The sequence below is a fragment of the Rhinopithecus roxellana genome, chromosome 12 (assembly GCF_007565055.1).
Source record: "Rhinopithecus roxellana isolate Shanxi Qingling chromosome 12, ASM756505v1, whole genome shotgun sequence".
Taxonomy (NCBI): domain Eukaryota; kingdom Metazoa; phylum Chordata; class Mammalia; order Primates; family Cercopithecidae; genus Rhinopithecus; species Rhinopithecus roxellana.
In genome coordinates, this window is record NC_044560.1 from 22,081,033 (window position 1) to 22,087,861 (window position 6,829).

The following is a 6,829-nucleotide window of genomic DNA, read 5'->3' on the forward strand; positions in this document are numbered from 1 at the left end:
CGGGGTCTTGGTTCAAACCTGAGCTACCTTGACTCCCTGCTTTTCTACACCAGGGCTTTCTCCAAAGCTGCAGAATGTCCCACACACAGAGACAACCTTCAAATGAAATTGGAAGTTGGTGGATAAATACTCCCGCCTTGCATCCTTCAGAAAGTAATTCTAAAGTGCAGTCTAGAAAATTCCTCATAGGGTCTCCAGCAGAATTAAGAACTAGCTGTCCACAGTGGTAACTGGCTTAACAATGGATCCTTGATTGATTCTTCCCTCCCCTCCTGTCCCACTACCATCAATCTACTCTCCAGCTTCCTGGGAATCTACTCTCAGTTAAGCTCCCCGTGCTGCAGCCCTTGCCTCAGGCACTGCAAGTGGGACATCCAGAGACATCGGGTAATGTTTTTGCTTTGTACATTAGCCAGGGGGCACTCACAAGGTGTGAGATTCTGCCCAGTGCAGAGCAAAGGAGCCCTTGGGTAGCCCACTCTGTGGTTGAGCCAGACATGGACATGTGAATGATTCCAGAGATATCCAATTTTTATCCATTGCATTGGCTTTAATTGTCCATGATTTAAATCATAATAATTATTGATCATTCCCACTTTCTGGGGGTATAAAGTTCTTAGGTTGCCTCAGTTTACTTTGGCTCATAAGACCCCTCCTGAAGTGGCTCCTTGTGACCTCTATGACCTCATGTCTCCTTCCCAGTCCCACCGAGGCACTCCACATCCAGTCACGTAGAGTGACTCCATTCCTGTCATGCCTCACACACTCTCGTCTTCTGGTCCAAGCCCCAGGATTTAGCTACCTGGAGGAACTCTGTCTCTCCCCACCTGAGCCCTGAGCCCATCCTGGACCTATTTTAACCTAACTATCTTTCCAGTGCCCTGTCACTCTCTTTGCCAGCATGTGCTGGGCATCCCTCCTAGGTGCTCCAGGGACTCCTCGTGCCTAGTCTGTCTGTTGTAACTATAACAATCTTTTGACTTTCTCTATTGACTTGTGCATATAAACCATGGTACTGTGAGCTTTATGAGAACAAGAACTATGTTTCACCCATTCTTGTAACCCCAAAACGTAGCACCATTCGGGGCATGTATCAGGTGTTTAGTAATGTTTGTTTTTTAAAAAGTTAGGTTGGTACAAAAGTCATATCTACAAGGTGTCACAATAGTCCATTCATGTACGTATTATTTTAATAGGGCTGCTATAACAATGTAACACAAATAGAGCAGTTTAGTAGAACAACAGAAAATTATCCTCTTGTGGCTCTGGAAACTGCAGGTTTAAGATCAACATCTGAGCAGGGTCACGGTCACTCAGATACTCTGGGTAGAATCCTTCCTTGCCTCCTCCAGTTTCTGGTGTGGCCATTAACCCTTGGCATTCCTCGGCTGGCAGCTGCCTCACTCTGATCTCTCTGCCTTTATTATTACAGGGCATTCTCTCTGTGCGTAAACTTGTGCAAAGTCACCAATAAGATCAGGATTTATTTATTGTAGCAGCCAGCCTTTCCTTAGCCTAACTGACACATCACTGGATACTACAACTGCACAGTTCTCATCTGGGGATGAGAAAACACCCACGTGTCTCCGTACAGGGAAGACTCGGCTACTCCGCCTTCAAACTTCACTGAAAACCTTCAAGGTAGAAACTGTTGTCACCCATTTTTCAGACGAGAAAGGAGGTTGAGAAGTTAAAAACTTGACCCGAGATTAATCTGCTAGTGAAAGCAGAGGTTGGGCTGAACACAGGTATGTGAGTGACTACCCAACCTTCGAGAAAATGGCATGAGGTCCAAGATTTCCTGCAGAGTCTCAGTGTGGTCAGCTCCCAACCATGCTGGTTCCTGGTCCCCTGATGCTTCTATTCTAAATGGAATTTTCGAGTTACCAGGTAGCTCTCCTTCCATATTTGCGTGGGACAGCACCTCCCACTGTCAGCTCAAGGATCACTCTGGGATCACTTGTGTGGAGCTTGGCCCTGGGAAGGTCCCAGGATGTTCAGAGCCCACACTCCTGTCTCACCCACATTCCAAGTGGGACAGGAAAAGGATGGTGGCACACATACAGGTGACTGTGGGTATCCAGGAGCCTTGTGGCCACACCTGGGCAAGGCCCACCGGGCAAGGGGCCACCTGGGAGAGGCCTCCACTTGTTCTTTCCCTGTCATACCTCTGACGACAGGGCACAACCAACTGGCCACCTGATGAGGTGTTTGCTGCCATTCTGTCTGTTAGACCCAGAGCTCCATGCAGGCAGGAACTACACCTGTCTCAAGCATCACCAGACATCAGCACCAAAGACAAAGAAGCAGGAAGGTGCTCAGTCAATGCACCAAATGAATGAATGAATGATGGATCTCCACTCTCACTCTGGTATGGGATGAACTGCGTTCTCCTAAAAAAGATATGTTGAAGACCCAACCCCGAATACTTCAAAATGTGACCCTATTTGGAAATAAGGCCATGGCAGATGTTATTACTTCAGAAAAGCTCATGCTTTCATACTGGATTAGGGTGGGCCCTAATCTAATATGGCTGGGGTCCGTCTGAGAAGACGGCCATGGGAAGACAGAGGCACAGGGAAAAGACGGCCATGGGAGGATGCACCTGCAAGCTGAGGAACGCCAAGGCCTCCTGGCAGCAACTAGAAGCCAGAGGAGGCAGGAAGGATCCTCCCTACAGACTTCAGAGAGAGTGCAGCCATGCAGACACCTTGGTCCCAGGCTCCCAGCCTGCGGAGTGGTGCAGGGACCAGCTCTTGCTGTGATAAGCCCCCACAGCAGTCTGCGGTGCTTGGTTATCACAGCCCCAGGACACTACCCCAAGCCCAGGGCTGTAGCACTGGCCACTCAAATCCCTTTGCAGGAGCCACACTGGCACCAGCTGACTGCCTGGAACCCTTCCCTGCACCAACTGCAGCCATGGCCTCAGTCATCTATTCATTTGCTGCAGCTTTGGAGCACCATGGGCCAGGCCTCGTGCTGGACACTGGGGACACAATAGGCTCACAGTGCAATCTTCATCCCTCCCTGTTATTATCACACCATATTGATGCAGGACAGGCAAGCCCCAGAATTGGACCTTAGCCCAGGAGGGTTCTTGGCTTCACCCAGGAGAGAATTCAAGCGTGAGCCAGTGGTGTTAGACAGCAACTATTATTGACGTTGCAGTGCACAGCAGCGGCAGAGGGGCGGCTCCTTGAGAACCGGGGCTACCCCATAGGCAGTGTGCCCAGGGTAGCCGCCCAGAACCACTTCTGTACTCACATTTATACCTGCTTTTAATGACATGCAAATGAAGGGGCAGTTGATACAGAAATTTCTAAGAAAAGTCTGGCAACTTCCCGGTTGTCAGGGTTGTTGCCCTGGAAAGAGGCAGTAATGTCCAGGTGTTGCCATGACAACGGTAAACTGGCATGGCACACTGGTGGGCATGTCTTACGGAAACCTGCTTCTGCCCTGGCCCTGTTTTATCAAGTCCTCAATTTGGTCCAGTGTCCAAGCCCCACCTCCAGAGTTGAGTCCCACCTCCTACCTCAGTATCACTGATGCCTGAGGCCCAGAAGTTTCAGTAACTTCCCCCACATCACCCTGCTCTGAGGGACAGTGAGGGGCACTGCCTAGGACATGCTCACGGGGGACCCTGTGAACCCCAGAGCTGGTTGTTAAATGCTGAGACCACCCAGGCAGATTAACAGTGTGTTAAGTTTCCCAATTTTTTTTTTTTTTTTTTTTTTTTTTGAGACAGGATCTCACTCTGTCACCCAGGCTGGAGTGCAGTGGCTTGGTCTTGGCTCACTGCAACCTCTGCCTCCTGGGTTCAAGCAATTATCCTGCCTCAGCCTCCTCAGTAGCTGGGATTATAGGCCTGCACCACGACACCTGGCCAATTTTTGTCTTTTTTGGTAGACACAGGGTTTCACCATGTTGGCCAGGCTAGTCTTGAACTCTTGGCCTCAACTGATTCACCCACTTCGCCTCCCCAAAGTGCTGGGATTACAGGCATGAGCCACTGCATCCAACCCAAGTTTCCCAAATATTCAGAATGTGATCTGTAGGAAAGTATCCTTTCCCCCATTCCTTGTTTAAAGATGGCAGCAGGATTGGGCAAAAGTATTCCACTGCCCAGGGCCCTGAAACCACATGCGGTTTTGAGCAGACCTGGGAACCGAGCCCCTCAGCCTGAGGAGCCCAGGGTCAGGACGCTCTTCCTGGTGAGCTCAGGACCCAGCAGCAGGAGGGCTGTGCCTGTGCACATCTCAGGGCCCGGCTGTACATGCATCTCCTGGGCACTACAGAGGCCACCAGCCTTCTGCAGTGTGCATGGCCCTCCACCTGGCAAGCGCTCATGTTAAATTTTCAGGAATTTTAGGAGCCAGTAGTTAAACACAGCCATTATTAAAAATTAAACTATATAAACTTTCAATTAAGTAAATTATAAAAATGAACATATTAAGTACTCACAATTCATCACTTCCCCGTCATTTGACTGCATCTGACTGCATACCGTGTACGCCAGATGGCTCATGTCTGCAGCAGCTGCACGGTGGGGAGTGTGTGGTGGCACCACCAGTCCCTTCTCAGCGCTCCTTCGGTGATGGCACAGTCCTGGGCTCCAATCAGCCATAGTTGCAGTGTTTACACCACGGAAGTAGTAGGCAAACACTGTCAATCAAGGTTAGATTTACTGTTCCATGGATCGCCTAGTCTTAGAAAAGAGAGAAATTGCTCATAATGAGGACGAAACTTTAAAGTACATTGCTGTGTTTCTGGCCATTCATTGCACTGTGATGAGCACAAAAAAATAAGGAAATATTCTTTGAGTATTTGAAAACTATCCAATTCAGCAAACAATCACTCATATAATTAACAAAATGATGATGTTTAGACATATGTCTCTGTTGTTTCATTTCTGTCTTATTCATTAATACAAACAAAAATACAAACTGACATTCATGTTAGAACTATACTTGTTCATCAGTTGCAAGCCTTGACAACAGATACAAGAGTTTGACAAAAAAATCAACAAAAGCCACCTTTGAGAATCCATCATATGGAATTTAAAATACACAGTATTGTAGATCTTAATGTCAACTGTGTGCTTTATATCCTTTCTTTCTTTCTTTTTTTTTTTTTTTTTTTGAGACAGGGTCTTCTTCTGTCACCCAGGCTGGAGTGCAGTGGCCCAATCTCGGCTCACTGCATGCTCTGCCCCCCAGGTTCACGCCATTCTCCTGCCTCAGCCTTCCGAGTAGCTGGGACTACAGGTGCCCGCCACCACGCCCGGCTAATTTTTTGAATTTTTAGTGGAGACGGGGTTTCACCGTGTGAGCCAGGATGGTCTCGATCTCCTGACCTCGTGATCTGCCCGACTCGGCCTCCCAAAGTGCCATGATCCACCACGCCCGGCTGCTTTATATCCTTTCTATCAGTAATGACGTCTGTGCATTTTATCAGAGTCGGTTGTTGAGCATCACCAGCACAGCACTGTCTCCCAGCTGAGGCCAATCTCAACCTTCTGAATCCTCAGCCTTTCCAATGCTTTCACTGCATGTGGCCAAAGCTCAGCCCTGGGCCTATAAAATGCAGCCACGGGCCGGGCACGGTGGCTCAAGCTGTAATCCCAGCACTTTGGGAAGCCGAGACGGGTGGATCACGAGGTCAGGAGATCGAGACCATCCTGGCTAACACGGTGAAACCCCGTCTCTACTAAAAAATACAAAAAAAACACTAGCCGGGCGAGGTGGCGGGCGCCTGTAGTCCCAGCTACTCAGGAGGCTGAGGCAGGAGAATGGCGTAAACCCAGGAGGCGGAGCTTGCAGTGAGCCGAGATCCGGCCACTACACTCCATCCAGCCTGGACGACAGAGCGAGACTCCGTCTCAAAAAAAAAAAAAAAATGCAGCCACGGCTGCCCTTGGCCACACAGGCCCTGAAGAGCAGACAACAGCCGAACTAGGCACTGCCGGGAGTGAGGCTCTGAGAGCCCCGGCTAAAGACTCAGGCCTTACCAGACGGAGGAACTTGTTGATGGGACCAATTACCAAGGGGAAGTGTCAGTAACGGCGGTGTCAGCCGTGAGCCTGAACGCATCAGTGGGACCTCCCCCCGGGTAGGCGCATTTAGGCTGACCTGGGCTGCAGCAGGAAAGTCTGTTTCAAGCGCCCGGTCTTTGACAAGTCCTCTCCTGGACCTGATTCTGCTCTGGCTCCTCTCAGCCCTCTAGGCCTGACCTTTACATCAGTCCTTCACCTTTACATGGGCTCACCCAGTTTCAGCAAAAACTCTGTTAAGCCAGGTGAGCGAGACTGCTCCCACCATCTACATCTGATCGGGTTCCTCATCCTCCACATCCCCCAGGCGAAGTCTGATCACCTGGCCTAACTTCAGCAAGAATCCTATTAGGTGGGTTGAGCCAGAATCCCCCCGGTTCCCAAGGTTTCCTCTTAGTCATTTTCCATCCACAGACCCCACCCTTCTCCTTAGCTGTAAATCCTCACTTGCCTGTGCTGTGTTCAAAATCAAGCTCGGGGCCAGACGCAGTGGCTCACACATGTAATCCCAGCACTTTGGGAGGCTGACGTGGGCAGATCACCTGAGGTTAGGAGTTTGAGATCAGCCTGGCCAACATGGTGAAACCCCATCTCTCCTAAAAATACCAAAAAAAAAATAAATAAATAAATTAGCCAAGCAGTGGGGTGCACCTGTAATCCCAGCTACTCATGAGGCTGAGAATAGAGATCGCTTGAACCCAGGAGGCAGAGGTGACAAGGAGCTGAGATTGCATCACTGCGCTCCAGCCCGGGCGACAGAGTGAGACTGTCTCAAAAAAA